This window comes from Mus caroli, unplaced genomic scaffold (assembly GCF_978045245.1).
Source record: "Mus caroli unplaced genomic scaffold, Mus_caroli_1 scaffold_12, whole genome shotgun sequence".
In the NCBI taxonomy this organism is placed as follows: domain Eukaryota; kingdom Metazoa; phylum Chordata; class Mammalia; order Rodentia; family Muridae; genus Mus; species Mus caroli.
The window spans coordinates 90609557-90630157 of NW_028227267.1; positions in this window are offsets into that span (position 1 = coordinate 90609557).

Consider the following 20601-nt stretch of genomic DNA (forward strand, 5'->3'; position numbering starts at 1 on the left):
TTTCCTGCTCCCTGCTTCCTGATCATGTTCCCCATTTCCTACCCCACATCTCCCACTCATGCCCCTCTCTCCCTCTGCCTCCCATGATTATCTTGTTTCCCCGTCTATGTGAGATTGCAGCATCATCATTTGGGCCTTCCTTCTTGTCAAACTTCTTAAGGTATGTGGGTTGTATCTGGTGTTCTGTGCTTTTTGGCTAATATCCACTTACCAGTGAGTACATACCATGCATGTCCTTTTGGATCTGAGTTATCTTACTAATGATGATATTTTTTTTAGACCCATTCATTTTCCTGCAAAATGAATGTCTTCATTTTTAATAGCTGAATAATATTCCATTGTGCAAAATAACCACGTTTTCTGTATCCATTCTTCTGATGAGGGACATCTATACATATACAAGAAGACAGTTTGGTGGAGTCTAGTCTCTTTCTTAACCTTTATTTTGGTTCTGGGAATCAGAATCAGATTACCAGGCTTATGTATCAAATATATATGCTCAGTAAACTTTCTAACCCTTATTTCGATCTTTCATAGACAGTCAATGTTTTTCCTGTTATTCGTATCTCCAATAGTTATGATAAGCTCATGGATAATTTCAGCAAGATTTAGTTTTTCACTTTATATATGAATTATTTCTGGTCAGATAATTTTTAGCTTCCCCAAAATTGTTAAATTATTTCACTGGAAAGAGAGGCCCATTGGACACGCAAACTTTATATGCCCCAGTATAGGGGAACACCAGGGCCAAAAAGGGGGAATGGGTGGGTAGGGAAGTGGGGGGGGGGAGGGTATGGGGGACTTTTGGGATAGCATTGGAAATGTAATTGAGGAAAATATGTAATAAAAAAAGTGAAAACAAATTCTGGTTTTATAAAAGAGAAATGCATGCCTGTTCTTATTCCTTTCTCTTGCTACTGAAAAAAACCAGTGTGTAAGTATATTCTTGATTCTGTAAAATTTTATTTATTCCACTTTGCTTAACTTTACATACACTTTATCTTGAATTTTTATCTCCATTCTAGTCTTTACAGTACTGGGATTTTACAATTTGACTCTAATTCACTATTAAATGGTACAGAAAAATCTCTAATCCTTGGTATCTGTAGGATTATGTTGCTGCAGGTCAATGTGAAGGAGCTTAGTCTTTAAGAATATTGACCTTCTAGTCCATGATTGTGGTTTATGTCTTTACTTACTTAAGCTTTTTTATGGAACATTTTATCAATATCTTATACATTCTAATATAGGTGATTTGCCCATCTGCTGTCTTTTTTTCCTATTATGTTAAACATATTCTCTAAATGTGCTCTTAGTTCATTCTTATATGACAAGATTTTCAAAACATGAATGCCCATTTAATTTTTTCTCATCATTATTGAATGACAAGAAGAAAATTGTATTCATGTTTTGTTAGTTCAACTGATTTCTTTTAAATAATTTTTGGGTTTTTTTTGAAAATTTTATGCACCTTACCAGTGTATTTTGATCCCATCCACTCACTGTCCCTGTTTAAGTGTCTGTTAATGAACACTCCACACCTCTCTCCTATCAAATTTATATTCTTTTTAAAATTGATAGCAGTAACTCCAGTTTTCTGGTTAGAACTCCACATAATTTGGAGAGTGAAAATTCATTCTTTGGAGAATGAAATACTACCAGCAGCCATATCTTCAGAAGAGAGCATTTTTCCTCACTAGCCAGAAAATTCCAACGTTGTCTACTTCTCTAGGAGCAGAGAGAGGAGTGCCTTCACACATTACTGCTGGAATGGTTAAGTTTTGTAAAGGCCTTTTAGAGATAACCACAATTGCCATATACTCATGCATGAAATAGACTTATCTATCCACTTGGCTACTTTTAAATGGCCAATTCAACTTTTAAAATACATAAATATATACTATTTTATATCATTTGATTTTATTTGTTTAAATCCTTGTGGATATTTTCCCCCTATGATTATGATGGCTATTTACAGTGTGTGTGTGTGTGTGTGTGTGTGTGTGTGTGTGTGTGTGTGTGTATGTGGGCATTTTGGTAATGACTTCCTCATGTTTTGGCTGTGTACTATCTAATAAAAGTAAACAGTCTGAGAAATATTCCCAATTGCTTTATGTTCTAACACATTAAGATTTTAGTTTAATTTTTTTATTGTTCTATTTTCTGTTAATAAAAGTATCTCTCCTTAGGTTGTTATTGTTGTTGGAGATTTAAATTTATTTAAAATGATTACACAGAAAATATTCCCATTGTCAAATTTGCTTCATTTGCATTCTAATTTATTATAGTTTGAGATTGTTATGACTAAATTACACTTGGATGTGATACAGATCACCTTAAGTCTATAAGGTCTTATGTCTACATTACTTCTTCCAACTCTTTCTTGACAGCCTAACCAACTATATTCTCTCTCTCTTTTGAATTACCTAATGATAATTAACTCTGCTGTTTTGGAAAGGGGTTGATTGCAACTAACTCCATTTCACTGTGACCATAAACATTTAAATTTCAAGTAGCTATTGACATATGTGCCCCCTAATGAAGCTCACCTTACATAGGATGATATTTTACCCAAAATATAGAGCATAGATGGGCTTAATTCTTAGGAACGATCCATTTTATATTTTTGTATAATAATAAGATTTCTGTCCAATAAACATAAGAATCCTATAAAAGTAAAATACAGTTGAAATTCAATTAACACTATTTATAATTTTCCATGTCTTGAGATAAAAGAACATGGTATAATAAAATCTTATTTTGTTTCCAGATTTCCTGATGATGAAACATGATATGGTGGCAAGTACTACAAATTTATCTTTAATATGGATTGAGTAATATGATCATGGTTGATGTCTTTAAAGTTTCATATTACTATTTCCCTTTTTTCAATGCACCACCTGTTTAGAAATCACAGATGTTATTACATCCTTTATTTTCAAGAAAATATTTAACAAAAACGTTTAATTTAATTTAAGAAAATATAAAAAAAAAACCTTAATGCTGAATAAATACTGTCAAGGCCAAAAATTGTTTCCTAACTTAAATATGAATCTTATTTTTTTTATTTTTGATTCACAGTTAACTAGAGCTAATTTGATCCATTATTTAGAAAGTTTAAAATACCAGAATATGATACTTATTATGCTTAATTAACATGTTTCCTTTAAAGGTAAGGTTAAAAATTGTTAAAAAAAAAGTTTCTTTCATCTTGGTTTTGAAAAGATAATCTTAATTTCGCATCAGATTTTCTGTTCTCTGTTGAATTACTTGGGGGGCATAAACTTAGAAAACACTTTCATTCACTAAGCCAAACAATGTCTATGTTTAACTCTGTGATCAATTTGATTTCTTTCTGAAGTCGGAGAATGGCATTTAAATGTCTAATACATACCATTCTAGAGCTTACAATATTTGTTCGTTTATTGCTCTATTATTTTAGGGAATCAATGTTTTTTTTTTTTTTCTTCACAGCCTCATATTTTTCACTGATGAACCTGTCTTTATCTATTCTAAGAATCACTTCCTAGAATTTGAAACAATCACCCATGGAAGTAGTTACAGAGTCAAAGTTTGGAGCTGAGACAAAAGGATGGATCATCTAGAGACTGCCATATCCAGGGATCCATCCCATAATTAGCCTTCAAACGATGACACCATTGCATACACTAGCAAGATATTGCTGAAAGGACCCTGATATAGCTGTCTCTTGTTAGACTATGCCAGGGCCTAGCAAACACAGAAGTGGATGCTCAGAGTCAGCTATTGGATGGATCACAGGGCCCCCAATGGAGGAGCTAGAGAAAGTATCCAAGGAACTAAAGAGATCTGCAACCCTGTAGGTGCAACAACATTATGAACTAACCAGTACCCCGGAGCTCTTGACTCTAGCTGCATATGTATCAAAAGATGGCCTAGTCGGCCATCACTGGAAAGAGAGGCCCATTGGACACACAAACTTTATATGCCCCAGTACAGGGGAACGCCAGAGCCAAAAAGTGGGAATGGGTGGGTAGGGAAGTGTGGGGGAGGGTATGGGGGACTTTTGGGATAGCATTGGAAATGTAATTGAGGAAAATACGTAATAAAAAATGGTTAAGGATGTAAAAAAAAAGAAGCACTTCTTAATCAACCTACTTTTTTTCACTTCTTCTTTTCTTGCTATTTTGTGCTGTATTAAAATGTTTGGATGCTATTCTCAGTAGGAAAACACACCTCAGATCCATTGTTTACGTTTCCAGATATTGAGTAGAAAGGTCGCTGTGCAGTTTCCCCTAGAGAATTCTTCACTTATTGATTTCAGAGAAGTTACATTTACTAAGATTTTGTCAATGAATTTCATTGCTACAATTTCATTTCTGTGTTATACTCATTAATTTTTCAATAAGACATATAAATTGAAAAGGCAATGAGACCTCAAGTCAACATGAAGCTGAGCTTTTAAGATTTTTTAATCTTCAAATTTGTTCAAACTTTTTCTGTGAATACATTTGTTATGATTTATTATACTTGCCTCATTTCCCTAAAAAAATCGCTGAAGAAAACATCACTTTATATTAAGGAGTACATGTAAGGTTGCTGAAATGATAATAGAAGATATTTTGTGGTCAGTGTCTGCATTGACGTTATTAAACATTATCATTACATAGTTAGAAAATATAGAAACATTTTGTGAGGAAATGAGTATTCATTTTAAAGAGAAACATAGAAGAATCACAGTTCTAATTTAATTGGTCTTGATACATAATCATGTGAGGGTAAATAACATATTGAACTAGCATTTTGTCACTTTTGGTGAAGTATGAGCATGAAACTGCCAGGATAATTACTTTTAATAAATTACTGACATCATTAAAGTGCAGCAAATGCAGGGATTTAAGCATGCCCTAGTTTATCTACCTTTATGTTACGGAAGCCATAATTTTCTCTTTTACTTCAGGATAGTTTCCTCTACTGAGGAACTCTAAATCTTTCCCAAACCATAAATACGTGAACATAAACCCATGATTTATTGCAATTTAGCTTCTGTTTCTGTGGCGGAGGTTTACTGTGCTGAGAAAACTCATTAATCTCATTCACAGCACATAGTATAAACATAACCTTTAGAATATATAACAGAAGAAGTTATGTGTTTGGGTGATTTACTGATTCTGTTTTGGAAAAAGAACAAATTGTGGTGTTCTATTCTATTCTTAACTTTAATATTCATTGATACAGTTGTAGTATTAATACAAACCAGTCATGGAGTACAATATTTTTACTGTTATATCACCTTCATTTATATTTATTATAGAAATATAGAGTAAAATATGTTTTAATCTATAGAAGAAACTACAAAGCAAAATAGGATTGTGTTTTTGTGATGTAAATTGGTTCCAGATACTGAATATAATTATAAACCTGATTTTGCATGTAGCTATATTCTAAACTATATTTCATATTAATTTAACATAAAGTCCATTAAGAAAAATAGACTTTAAATCAGCGTGTCTTGTCAAATAATTTCTTTGTTGTTCTTTCTTAATAGTCTTGCTCTGCCATTCTAGATTTTCTTGTGTTCTATGATTTCATGTGGCAAATGCTTAATTTTCACAGCAAGGATAAATGTCCTGTTGTCCCTCATAAGTTTCATTCAAATTAATTTTTCATTTAGTTCATTTCAAATATTTAGAAAGTTTCACTTTGTATGTTGCTTAGTCAATATATATTGAATTATAGATATACTTTTCAATATGTTATATAGAACTACCCTTTTTCAAGAATAAATGATCGAGTGGACTATGTAGTAATAACTATGTGTCTTTAATAGGCAGCAATAGTCCTTTTTTGAGTATAGAATATATAGTATGAACAATATTATTTTGTGTAGTTAAAAATTTGAAAGTATAACTTAGTATCAGTTTTAACACAACATTAATTCAAGTACTGTTTAAAGTGTTAAGGCTCCTGGCTAATGTTTTAATATGTGTCTTATTAAAAATTCTTAAAAATTCTCTTTGACCTGGCATAGAATGAATATAGTACAGGTTTTGAATAAAGTTCTAAAGAAAAGACAGGCAAAATATATGTTGCCAACTAATTTTCTGTTGTTCTTTATAAATAGGTTTTCTCTGCCATTCTGGATTTTCTTGTGGTGCTTTTCCTTGACTTCACTGAGAATTACTGTGAAAGTAAGTTCTCAGGTGTCAACCAACCTGTTGTACCCATGCTTCCTAGCATGGCAGCAGAGGGCACTATGAGAATGTGAGAGCAAACTATTCACAGCTTTGGGCATTATGCTAGGACATTCCATACTGAAAGAAGGGAGCTTGTGCTTCCGTCAGAAATTGTCCATAATTTACCAATCCTTGAATTGGGAATAATCTGACATAATCTGATGGTCCTTATCAAATGAATACTGGGTGTTCACTTGGCTCTAATCACAGTCTCTTGGCTGTGGTTTGAAACTTCTTCTCCGAAGAAAATGTGGACATTAGGTCAATGTGTATCAACATATGGCTCGATTTCTACTCTCGGATGGCTTTACTGATAATGTTCTGACAAACTGTGATTCCTTCCATCTGCCCATTTTTCTTGTCTCTGATCCTAGTATGGATAGAGCATATGGGATATCATAATAATTAATTTACCAATGTTCTTATTCTTTCTGCCAACAACAAATTACTTTTGGAAGATAAAATCTCAAAATCTAACATGCTGCTAAAAGTATGCTATCTCCAAAGCATCTCAAGCTACTGTTATATGTCAATGGCAATTTACATGCAGGATTTGGGCTAATAAAGGCACCACGTCAACACCAAATTACAGCATCAATGGTTGAATGTTTAAGTTCATAGTTGTAATTCTAATCCCTAGAAGGGAGAAAGTATTTTCCAACCAACTTTAGTAAGTACATTACTTAAACTATTTTCTAGCCTATGTGCTTTGAGCAAAACTGTTCAATATTGTTGTAATAATTTGATCAGAAGTCATGTATTAAATAATAAATTGGATCAGGTGTTATTATGATATCATTGTTTATGCAAGTTTTACCCCCTAACCACTTTGTAGCTGCTCCCATTCTGTATATTTTTATCAGAAGTTATTCTACTGATGATAACAAAGTGATTGCTTGTCCTGAGACTTATTTTATAGAAATCAGTAAAATCATCAGAGTATAGCATATATTCTATAAGTTACTATCTAAAATACATTCCTGCTTCTGGGCTTTCCTAAGTGAAACAAATGTCTTACTTACATTCGATTTTATCATCTCAGCAATTTTACTGGATATTTTTTTTGCAAGCATTACATTTTTGAATGCAACATTAAATAAGCTTTAGTTTCCGTTAAACACAAGGAAAATGAATACACATGATGTTAGGTACTTATCATGCATCAGGCACCATAATGATGCTATTCATGTGCCATCTCATTTAATCCCAGAATGGCTGTGTGCAGTGAGTCTTAGCAGCATTTTATAACCAGGTAACTGAGACTGAGTGAACGTAAAGCATTGCTGAGTGCAGAGTCACTGCTGAAACCCGAACCCTTGAGAACATAATCTTTGTTCAACCTTATCTGTCTAGATCCCATGCACCACTGCAGATTTCCTTTTTGATGCCAGGCCATTTTGTACATGATTAAGAGACAGCTTTGTACTGAGTTATTCCACTAGAGTTCCAAGCTTCATCGCTGAATGGAGAAAGCTGTTATGGATAATGTTTCTATCCATGCTTTTCTCTTGACCTTCTCTCCATAATGGAACGTTTCCCTGAATTTATTATGAACTAAGGGGCATAGTAAAAATGGGGATTAATGCTGCATTAAGGCTCCAAGATCATTTGAAATAGCAGCTGAAATAAGGCAGAAATTGTCTCTAAAAGACTTTGTCTGGACCTTAGCAGAATAATTCACAGTAAGTACTTAAGTGTGGTTGTGGTGTCAATGTTTTTCCAGACATTTATTTTGTGTTAATAAAATTTCTTCTTTATCAGAAGAAATTTTCCAGTGGATACTAGTATCATATATTATTTTATTTTAATAGAGAGACAGATTTAACTAGTCAAATTTGTAAAATATTTTTTAATAAAAGGAAATGTTTCTTCCTTTACTACTTTCTGTAGATTTGAAAAGACATTATTTGAATATACTTACTTACTTACCTTTCCTGTTTGTCTTGCTATTCATGGTTAGCTACATATTTATCTTTATGTTACTTTAACATATCTATATATTAAATAATAATAATATAGATGTATATACATACATAGTATTGGATTACATTTATCACATATACATATGTATATATATATGACAGGATGTAAATAATATAATGAACAAATAAATAAGAAACATTTCACATAATTTATCTCTTATTTCTTGTAAAACTTTAGAGCCTCAATGCACTGTAACAGTTTCTAAGGCCTGAAAGTTGAATGCTTAGCCTAGGCCACCATCCTCAACCACCTACAGTTTTATTGTAGTCTCCAATTTGACATTTTTGATGTAATTCATGTCTCACATGCTGTATTTATTTATTTATTTATTTAGTAATTATTTGGTTGTTTTTTTTTTCATTTTTTATTGGTTATTTTATCTATGTACATTTCAAAAACTTTCCCCCTTCCCAGTTTTCCCTCCACAATCTCCCTATCTCCTCCTCCTTCCCCTGGGCCTCTATAAGGATGCTCTCACCCTCCCACCCACTCCTGCCTCCGTGGCCTAGTCTTCCCCTACCCTGGGTCATCAAGCCTCCACAGGGTTCCCTCCCAGTGATGCCAGATAAGGCAATTCTCTGCTACATATCCAGCTGGAGTCATGGGTAACCCCTGTGTACTCTTTGGTTGGTGCTTTATTCTCTTCGAGCTCTGGGGGAGTCTGGTTGGCTGATATTGTTGTTCTTCCTATGAGGTTGCAAACCCCTTCAGCTCCTACAGTCCTTGCCCTAACTGGGGGTCCTCATACTCAGTCTAATGATTAGCTGTGAGTATCTGCATCTGTATTGGTCTGGCTGTGGCAGAGCCCCTCAGGGGACAACTACTACCACATCTAAAGAGATATTTGTAAAGATCAATTTATCATCTTTCAGGTATTCATTATATTTCCAAAATGTTGCAAGGTCATTAAATTTTTTGAGTTATTGATCTACCATAGGATATTACTGATTAAGTCACCTATCCCTATATTTCCAAACTTCTTCTCAACCACTCAGTCAACTATGTTAGTGCTGAAAGAGTACTCAGAAGTGGTCTGTGTATATCCTTAGCCTGAAATGATCTTGTTCAATCTTTACCATCCAGATTCCCCTTCTAACAAGTGTAGTCTAATTAACAATAATTCTTTGTGAGAAATGCAATCCAATACCATTTTTTCAATGCTATACTTCTGATCTATACTGTTACAAAAATCTTCATTCTAGTTATAATCATTACAATTTATAATCACATACTGAATCTATGTTTCTTAAAACTCAAAATTTCCTGAAGTATCAGAGAACTGATATTTTTTCCAACTTGAACCTAGCATTTTTGCTCACCATGTATGTCATATTAAAAGTAGAACCTTTAGAAATCTCTCATCTTTTTCTAAAATATATACAATAAATATTTTCTTGTTACTATATTAGTTCACCAAATTAAACAGTAAGTATATGTTCATCAAAGACTTAAAATTAAGTAAGTAAGAGCTAGGGAGTCGTTTCTGTGGGAAAAGCATTGGTTGGCCCCAGCATAAAGCCTTGAGTTTCAAATCTCTATTATGCAAGCAAAGCCAAGCATGATATTTGACCCTTGGAATTCAGACCTAGGAGTTGGAGACAGGATAAGGCATCTTTCAGAAATCAGTCTAGTCACATCAGAGACCTCCAGCATCAGTGAGAAAGCTTGCCACTAAAACACCAGGAAGAATATGAAATGACACTACATGTGAACCTCTCTATTCCATGTGCACAAATATTGGGATATATACCTGAATTCACCTGTGTCTATATATGCACAACAGACACACATGCACAACTCAGCACAAGGGATGATAACAGTAGTCAGTGGATTATGGATAAAACTCCTAAGTATTTTTGTGAAGCCTGAATCTTTGTTTTGTGAGAATTTTAGGGAGTCAATACAAAACAGAAAACGCCTTTAGAGAAGTACAGTTATTTGCAGCCCAATGGCTCATTATAATATTTAGCACAGATTTTTTTTTTTATGCTACAGCTCTCTATGAAAAGGATGCAGATTAGAGGTAAATAGGTTATGATGGAATAGAGATGTTTATCACTAGAATAGAGGATATTTGGAATCTGTCTTTTCTAGCTCTCAAAATTTTGGGGGTCAGATCATTCACAGTAACATAAAATTATACTCATTAATTTAAGGGTAACAAAATTTAGCTCATTTGCACTACCATTTACCTCTAGAAGTTTTTACACAGTCATTAAGCTATTTGACATATTGTAATGCTGTAATTTTTAAGGACATTTGAATAAGGCCCCTAAAGATCTTTACTTTGCATTTCCTACCTCTCCACTTGCAGCTTACATCCCAAGCCCCTTTTTCTTATCAGTTGGTGAGGTTGCCATTTTAAGAGTATAACTCCTGGGAGGTGGTCTCTTTAAAGCAAAATGACATCTAGGCACAGAGGCCCAATTATTATTAGCAGTCAGCACAATTGTAATTATAAGTAAAATGTTTCATTATATCTGTTCAACTTTTAACTGAATCTCTGTTCTCTGCAATACTAATAAGCAGCTAGGAACTGCTGACTTGGCAGACTTCCGCATCACGTTTGTGATAACAAAGGAGGTTATGAAAATGAATTCACCACAGAAGCCCTACTGAGTTAGTTACTATGATTCACAAGTTTATTATGGTAATAAAGCACCATGAGACAGTAATGTTAGGCACTCGTATGAACGAGGAATGCTCAATATTGCTCTCAGCACATTATAGGAAAGGGCTGTGCTGGGAGTTGTGTATAGCTGAGTGTAGCCCTTGTCTTGCTGCTGAGGAAAATCTGCAGTTCCTTTTCATTTTTGCCCACATGTTCTTTTCCCCAATTGAGAATTTTCTATTGTTTCAGTTACACAAGCAAGGTGTTCTGATTGTAATCTCAAGGTTGTGGAATTACCTCTTTCTCTAGAAGAACAGAGAAAATGGCACAGATTTGATCTTCAAACACAATGGGACTGTCACTTGTCCTCTTCTTGCTGGGATTTTCTTTTTCTTTCTTTCTTTTTTTTTTTTTTTAAGGTTTTTCGAGACAGGGTTTCTCTGTATAGCCCTGGCTGTCCTGGCACTCACTTTGTAGACCAGGCTGGCCTCGAACTCAGAAATCCGCCTGCCTCTGCCTCCGGAGTGCTGGGATTAAAGGCGTGCACCACCACGCCCGGCTCTTGCTGGGATTTTCGAGTGAAGTGGGAGAGTTGAAGCAAACAGATAGAACTGAAGTTACGAATTCCAGTGAAACTGAAGGAAAAAAGAAACGCTTGAACTCCACAAATCTGGACTACGTCCCTGGTGTATCAAGTCAGTCAGCATGCACTTTGTGCTAACACATGACTAACAAGTCCCCGCCAAATGCCCAAAGTCGAGGTGAAACCTCATTGTTAGCCAGGCAATCCTATACTGTGCTGAAGAAGTAATTTCTCTTTCTTTTCAGTGATTTGATTTCTTTGTGCCCTCATCTTCTTTTATATGTGTGATGATGTGTTTTCATCTTGAAACATAATTCACACTTGAAAAGACCACTTTCTTCATAATCAACCTTTATCAAACTGTATATTAGTTTCAGAAAGGTCACAGAAGTTGAAAAGGTCCATATTCTTCTTGGTTGTTTTTCAATGGTAAATATTTATTTCAGTAAATATTTCATTTCTGATATGGATAAAAATATACTTGAAGAAGATTTGTAAAATATAATTCAGATTGGTGAAAATTATTGTAAATGTATTATAGTCATTCTAATTACTTATATTTTTAAATTGGGAGTATATAAAAAGTCACAGTTGTTTAGAAAACAAAATGTCACCATCAGCTTTTCTTTCTTTTCTCATTTGATATTAACATTGCTTTCATTTCTGTAGTTTAATCTCTATAGCATGCACCATACTGAGCTGTGCTTTTATTGTTAATAACTTCTACTTTCCTCTATAGATTAAAGAAACTGAATAAGAAAAACCAAAATTGAATATGGAGTTATGATTTGTATAATTATATACAATATATTGCCTGTTCTCTGAGAGAAAAAAATATTCATTTAAAAAGTTAGCTCTAGCTTATATACAAAAGTTTAAAAGGTTAAAAATAGTGAAGTTAATTATACAATTTTAAAAGAAACAAAAAGAATAAAATACACATTCACAATGAATAAATGAAAATTTGCAGTACCATCAGCACTTTTTTGTAATAAATTTAAAATAGTACATTGACAACTTCATAGTGTTCAAAAATTTCTTGTGACAGTATTAATGAGAGATACAGAGGGATAGAAAGAGATTTAGTGTCGTTCACTGGAAAAATAGAACAGATAAGATTTTGGGCAATAGCATAAAAATCAGCACATAAAAAACAGAAAATGCCTTTAGAGAAGTGCGGTTATTTGCAACCTACTAGCTCATTATATTATGTTTATATTTCAATAAAATGGCCATCATAGGTTGATGTATTTGTACACTAGGCCCCAGTTGGTAAAGCTGTTTCAGAAAAATTAGGAGAATTGGGAGGTGAGGCTATGTTTGAAGAGCAGGGTCATGGTGTTTTTATCATCACAGCAATAGAAAAGTAAATTTTAGAAAATGTGTTAGGAACTTGATACCACCTATCAAATTCAGTCATTGATAGAAGTTATAATTTTGGGGATGATGCCAATTTTATGTATTTTCTGTACAGGTATCTGCACAGTTGTTTTAATACCTTAAAATGACAACATGAGCTACACATCTGTTATGGAGAATGTTTTTACAAAATCTGCTAATATAAATTTATTCGACAGGAATATCATTTGGATACTTGAACATCATGAGGTAAGCAAGTGGACACATAGATTTATTCAGTACAAAAAGAGGCATACTATATTAATGAACTCAGGGAGTCAGTATTATTAAAGAATTACTACTATCCTAATATATCTGTGGGATTGTACTGATAACAAAAAAGGGGTTATAGCATTTCTGTGAGTTGTGTATATGTCTCTTTATGGGTGGAAATTTACAAATTCCTTTAACATTTATGCATTTTCAAACTGAATCAATATTACCAGTATGCAAAAAAAAAATCTGATTCGGAAACTTCAAAGACATTTAAACTGACAAGAAATTGTGATATTCAATATAGGATAGACATAGAAATTTTAATTATTAAATGCAAATACCTTCAAAACCTAACTGATTTTTAAAAGAAATATGCTTTGGTGGTTTATAATATCAATGTGGAAGAATGTAGAAACAAACACCCTGGAGACCAATATATGGGTCTTTTATGTATTTTCTAGATGTGATTGATTGAAATTGGAATATCTACCCCTACTACAAATTGAGAACAGCCATCTGCTCTCCCTTTGTTTCCGGACTATGCAGACAATTTGACCAGGTGCCCTAATTCTTGCCATGATAGCTTAAGTGCCACAATGGCCTATGAACCATGAACCCAAATATTGTTGCAACTTCGGATTACAAAAACTTACAAATGCCAAAGAATAAACAAAGAGTATTCAACTGAAGAATCAATTATAAAATTTAAATCTAAATGTACACCTCAATTTCTACTTTGTAAAATGTATTTTTAAGTCTGAATGGATTTTATTTAGTAGCATATGTTCCCTAGTTGGGATAATATCTCACTCATTATATCTAATTACATTTAAACACCCTTTATCTGTAGATTTATTTTAGAACATGTCTACAGTATTCCATGTGGCTTTTAAAGAAGCCTTTAGTGTTACTTATCTGTCTTTATAGTTCCTTCTCTACCATATATTTCCATATATATGGAAACATCCTTTGGTGATTTCAGTAGGAATGGATGCCCATAGCTCACAGATGTGAATGCTTGATCACCAGGGAAAGACATTACTAGGAGGTATTTTCTTGTTTGAGTAGGTGTGGCCTTGTGATTATTCTAAATGAAACACACATCTGTAAATCTTAAAAGTTAGCAATAATATATAAGATAAAATAATAAGTTTTTTCTTTCTGGGTTTGAGTTAAGTTACTTTGGATGATTATATTGGATGATGTAGCTCCCTGAATTTCCCTATAGGCATAAAAAAATGCCATTTTTCATAACACTTAACTGATAGTCCACAAACAAACAAGGAAATAAAACTGTTCATATGACAATCTTCTATACTTGTAAATCAGTGCAGTAATAACCAGAGAGGCTTCCTCCAGCAACAAATGGGATCTGGTCCAGAGACTCACAGCCAGACCTTATTTAGAGAGTAAGTAGGTGGGGCATTAGGAACTGGGAGAGTGGAGTGGAGGGAAACTGTGGTGGTGAATTTTGTATGAGAGGAAAAAAACTATTTTCAATTAAAAAGAATCAAACAAAATGACCAAACATGTTTATTTTTTTCTCAGCTATGTATATTTGTTTTTATATTCCTGCTTACCTCCATGCTTCAATTCCCAGCTGAGTGTTTGAATAGCTGATATTAGTTATCTTGTATATTGTCTGTACCAATCTTCTGTGGAATTTATAGGTAAAAGACATGTTTTCCCATTCGGGTTGGTCACCACTGCTAGCAAATGATGGTGTCCATGATTTTAACAGAAACTTGTGGTTTCATATAATCGCTTTTGTTAATTTTTGGACTTAATGCCTGTTCTACCATTGCACTGTTTAGAAAACACTTTCCCATGACTCTAAGTTCAAGCACTTTATTCTGTCTCTCAGGAACATGGAATCAGGTCTTTCATAGAACACCTTTGAAAACTTGGAGTTGAGGTTTTGCAGGCTTGGAGATGAAGGTCTAGCTTTAATTTTCTACATGTAGCTTTTTTTATGTTTTAGGATTCCATTTTTCCTGTATTCTTGAGACTGTTTTATAGATAAACCATTTCATTGTCCCTCAATGGATACTTCACAACATAACTCCTATAACTAAGGCTTGGGGAGTATTGCAGAAGAAGTGGTGTAAAAATGTATGCGCCAAAGGATCAGGGAGTTTGCTGTGGAATTGTGTATCAGAACATTGCTAGAAGGTACGTGTAGATTTTATGTTTGGCTAGCATCATTTATTGTAGACGCTGTTTTTCCTACCTAGGCTTTCAGACTGTTTGGCAAAAATCAGTAGGATGTTAGAGTATTTTCTCTTGTATAAGTTCAGTTCTTCTGAAATGATAAGTCATCCTGCTTGTTCCTTTGTTTTGGTGTTTTGTTTTTATCACAGGACCACACTGTTTTTGATATTATAGCTGTGTAGTTGCAATAGTGGTTTTCTTATTCAGGACTCATACATATATCCTGAGTGTTTTGTGTAAATTTTAAGATATTTTTTTTCAAATTCTATGGAGAATTGCTTTTTAATTTTGAGGGAAATAGCATTGAATCTGTAAGTTGCTTTTGCTGAAATGGGTACTTTCATGATATTAATCATGTTAATCCCATGAGATTATGCTTTGTTTTCTGATACTCCATGAAACTTGTCTTCAGATTCCTGAAGGATTTATTAAACAAGTCTAAATTTTGATTCATATTTATTCAGTGATATGTATTAAGAGTTTTGAGGATCTGGCACCCTCCCAGCCGGAGGACAGTGATCTGCCCTGCAGGGAGCGCCATCTTGGCTCCAGGACTCCACCGAACTTAGTCTGCACAGGTTAGAGTGAGGACCACAGAGACAGACAGCTTCTGGGACAGGCAGGAGCCACAGAGCCGCTGAGGCAGCACCCTTTTGGGGCCACAGACATCCAGCACCCTCCCAGCTGGAAGACAGTGGTCTGCCCTGCACAGGAGCTCTCTGCCTCAGGAGCAGGGAGCACATCTTGGATCCAGGACTCCACTGAACTTAGGAAGTTAGTCTGCACAGCTGAGAGTGTGCACCACAGAAGCCTACAGCTTCTGTGACCTGCCAAAGCAACACAGCATCTGGGAAAGGTCCTGTTTTCCACCTTCTTCTTCGGCCAGGAGGAGGTCCAAACGCCAGATATCTGTACACCTTCCCTTTAAGAGGAAAGCTTGTCAGCAGGGAGTGCTCTAACCACTGAAACTCAGAGGAGAGAGCCTGTCTCCCAGGTCTGCTGACAGACCATACTCAGAATCACCAGAAGAACAACCTCTGAACAGAGACAACTATAACAACTCCAGAGATTACCAGATGGCCAGAGGTAAACCTAAGAATCCTACTAACAGAAACCAAGACCACTCACCATCATCAGGACCCAGCACTCCCACTTCCACCAGTCCAGGGCACCCCAACACACCGGAAAAGCTAGACCTGGATTTAAAAGCATATCTCATGATGATGGTAGAGGACATCAAGAAGGACTTTAAAGAACTACAAGAGAACATGGCTAAAGAGTTACAAGTCCTTAAAGAAAAACAGGAAAACACAACCAAACTGGTAGAAGTCCTTAAAGAGAAACAGGAAAACACATCCAATCAGATGATGGAAATGAACAAAACCATACTAGAACTAAAAAGGGAAGTAGACACAATAAAGAAAACCCAAAATGAGGCAACACTGGAGATAGAAACCCTAGGAAAGAAATCTGGAACCATAGATGCAAGCATCAGCAACACAATACAAGAGATGGAAGAGAGAATCTCAGGTGCAGAAGATTCCATAGAGAACATCAGCACAACAATCAAGGAAAATTGAAAATGCAAAAAGATCCTAACTCAAAACATCCAGGAAATACAGGACACAATGAGAAGACCAAACCTATGGATAATAGGAGTGGATGAGAATGAAGATTTTCAACTCAAAGGACCAGCAAAAATCTTCAACAAAATTATAGAAGAAAACTTCCCAAATCTAAAGAAAGAGATGCCCATGAACATACAAGAAGCCTACAGAACTCCAAATAGGCTGGACCAGAAAAGAAATACCTCCCGACACATAATAATCAGAACAACAAATGCACTAAATAAAGATAGAATACTAAAAGCAGAAAGAGAAAAAGGCCAAGTAACATATAAAGGCAAGCCTATCAGAATTACACCAGATTTTTCACCAGAGACTATGAAAGCCAGAAGATCCTGGACAGATGTTATACAGACACTAAAAGATCACAAATTCCAGCCCAGGCTACTATACCCAGCCAAACTCTCAATTAACATAGATGGAGAAACCAAAGTATTCCATGACAAAACCAAATTCACACATTATCTCTCCACCAGTCCAGCCCTTCAAAGGATAATAACAGAAAAAAAAACCAATACAAGGACGGGAACCACGCCCTAGAAACAACAAGAAGGTAATCCCTCAACAAACCTAAAAGAAGACAGCCACAAGAACAGAATGCCAACTTTAACAACAAAAATAACAGGAAACAACAATTACTTTTCCTTAATATCTCTTAATATCAATGGACTCAACTCCCCGAAAAAAAGACATAGACTAACAAACTGTCTACACAAACAAGACCCAACATTATGCTGCTTGCAGGAAACTCATCTCAGAGAAAAAGATAGACACTACCTCAGAATGAAAGGCTGGAAAACAATTTTCCAAGCAAATGGTATGAAGAAACAAGCTGGAGTAGCCATTCTAATATCTGATAAGATTGACTTCCAACCCAAAGTCATCAAAAAAGACAGGGAGGGGCACTTCATACTCATCAAAGGTAAAATCCTCCAAGAGGAACTATCAATCCTGAATATCTATGCTCCAAATACAAAGGCAGCCTCATTCATTAAAGAAACTTTAGTAAATCTCAAAGCACACATTGCACCTCATACAATAATAGTGGGAGACTTCAACACACCACTTTCACCAATGGAAAGATCATGGAAACAGAAACTAAACAGGGACACAGTGAAACTAACAGAAGTTATGGATCAAATGGATCTGGCAGATATCTACAGAACATTTTACCCTAAAACAAAAGGATATACATTCTTCAGCAACTCATGGTACCTTCTCCAAAATTGACCACATAATTGGGCACAAAACAGGACTCAACAGATACAAAAATATTGAAATTGTCCCATGCATCCTATCAGATCACCATGGACTAAGGCTGATCTTCAATAACAAAATAAATAATAGAAAACCAACATTCACGTGGAAACTGAACAACACTCTTCTTAATGATACCTTGGTCAAGGAAGGAATAAAGAAAAAATTAAGGACTTTTTAGAGTTCAATGAAAATGAAGCCACAACATACCCAAACTTATGGGACCCAATAGAAGCATTTCTAAGAGGAAAACTCATAGCTCTGAGTGCCTCCAAAAAGAAACTAGAAAGAGCACACATTAGCAGCTTGACAACACACCTAAAAGCACTAGAACAAAAGGAAGCAAATTCACCCAAGAGGAGTAGAAGGCAGGAAATAATCAAACTCAGGGGCGAAATCAATCAAGTGGAAACAAAAAGAACTATTCAAAGAATCAACCAATAAAGGAGCTGGTTCTTTGAGAAAATCAACAAGATAGATAAACCCTTAGCCAGACTCACTAGAGGGCACAGGGAAAGCATTCTAATTAAGAAAATCAGAAATGAAAAAGGAGACATAACAACAGATCCTGAAGACATCCAAAACACCATCAGATTCTTCTACCAAAGGCTATACTCAACAAAACTGGAGAACTAGGATGAAATGGAGAAGTTCCTAGACAGATACCAGGTACCAAAGTTGAACCAAGATCAGGTTAATGATCTAAACAGCCCTATATCCCCCAAAGAAATAGAAGTAGTCATTAATAGTCTCCCAACCAAAAAAAGCCCAGGACCAGATGGGTTTAGTGCAGAGTTCTATCAGACCTTCAAAGAAGAGCTAATCCCAGTTCTTCACAAACTATTCCACAAAATAGAAACAGAAGGTACTCTACCCAACTCATTCTATGAAGCCACAATTACTCTGATACCTAAACCACAAAAATACCCAACAAAGATAGAAAACTTCAGACCAATATCCCTTATGAATATTGATGCAAAAATACTCCATAAAGTTCTTGCTAACCGAATCCAAGAACACATCAAAACAATCATCCATCCTGACCAAGTAGGTTTCATCCCAGGGATGCAGGGATGGTTCAATATACGGAAATCCATCAACGTAATCCAATATATAAACAAACTCAAAGACAAAAACCACATGGTCATCTCTTTGGATGCAGAAAAAGCATTTGACAAAATCCAACACCCATTCATGATAAAAGTCTTGGAAAGATTAGGAATTCAAGGCCCATACCTAAACATGATAAATGCAATATACAGCAAACCAGTAGCCAACATCAAAGTAAATGGTGAGAAGCTTGAAGCAATCCCTCTAAAATCAGGGACTAGACAAGGCTGTCCACTTTCTCCATACCTTTTCAACATAGTACTTGAAGTCCTAGCCAGAGCAATTCGACAACAAAAGGAGATCAAAGGGATACAAATTGGAAAGGATGAAGTCAAAATATCACTTTTTGCAGATGATATGATAGTATATATAAGTGACCCTAAAAATTCCACCAGAGAACTCCTAAACCAGATAAACAGCTTCGGTGAAGTAGCTGGATATAAAATTAACTCAAACAAATCAATGGCCTTTCTCTACACAAAGAATAAACAGCCTGAGAAAGAAATTAGGGAAACAACACCCTTCTCAATAGTCACAAATAACATAAAATATCTTGGCGTGACTCTAACTACGGAAGTGAAAGATCTGTATAATAAGAACTTCAAGTCTCTGAAGAAAGAAATTCTAGAAGATCTCAGAAGATGGAAAGATCTTCCATGCTCATGGATTGGCAGGATCAACATTGTAAAAATGGCTATCTTGCCAAAAGCAATCTACAGATTCAATGCAATCCCCATCAAAATTCCAACTCAATTCTTCAACGAATTAGAAAGTGCAATCTGCAAATTCATCTGGAATAACAAAAAACCTAGGATAGCAAAAACTCTTCTCAAGGATAAAAGAACCTCTGGTGGAATCACCATGCCAGACCTAAAGCTTTACTACAGAGCAATTGTGATAAAAACTGCATGGTACTGGTATAGTGACAGACAAATAGACCAATGGAATAGAATTGAAGACCCAGAAATGAAACCACACATGTAAGGTCACTTGATCTTCGACAAGGGAGCTAAAACCATCCAGTGGAAGAAAGAAAGCATTTTCAACAAATGGTGCTGGCACAACTGGTTGTTATCATGTAGAAGAATGCGAATCGATCCATTCCTATCTCCTTGTACTAAGGTCAAGTCTAAGTGGATCAAGGAACTTCACATAAAACCAGAGACACTGAAACTTATAGAGGAGAAAGTGGGGAAAAGACTTGAAGATATGAGCACAGGGGAAAAATTCTTGAATAGAACAGCAATGGCTTGTGCTGTAAGATCGAGAATTGACAAGTGGGACCTCATGAAACTGCAAAGCTTCTGCAAGGAAAAAGACAGCATCAATAAGACAAAAAAACCACCAACAGATTGGGAAAGGATCTTTACCTATCCTAAATCAGATAAGGGT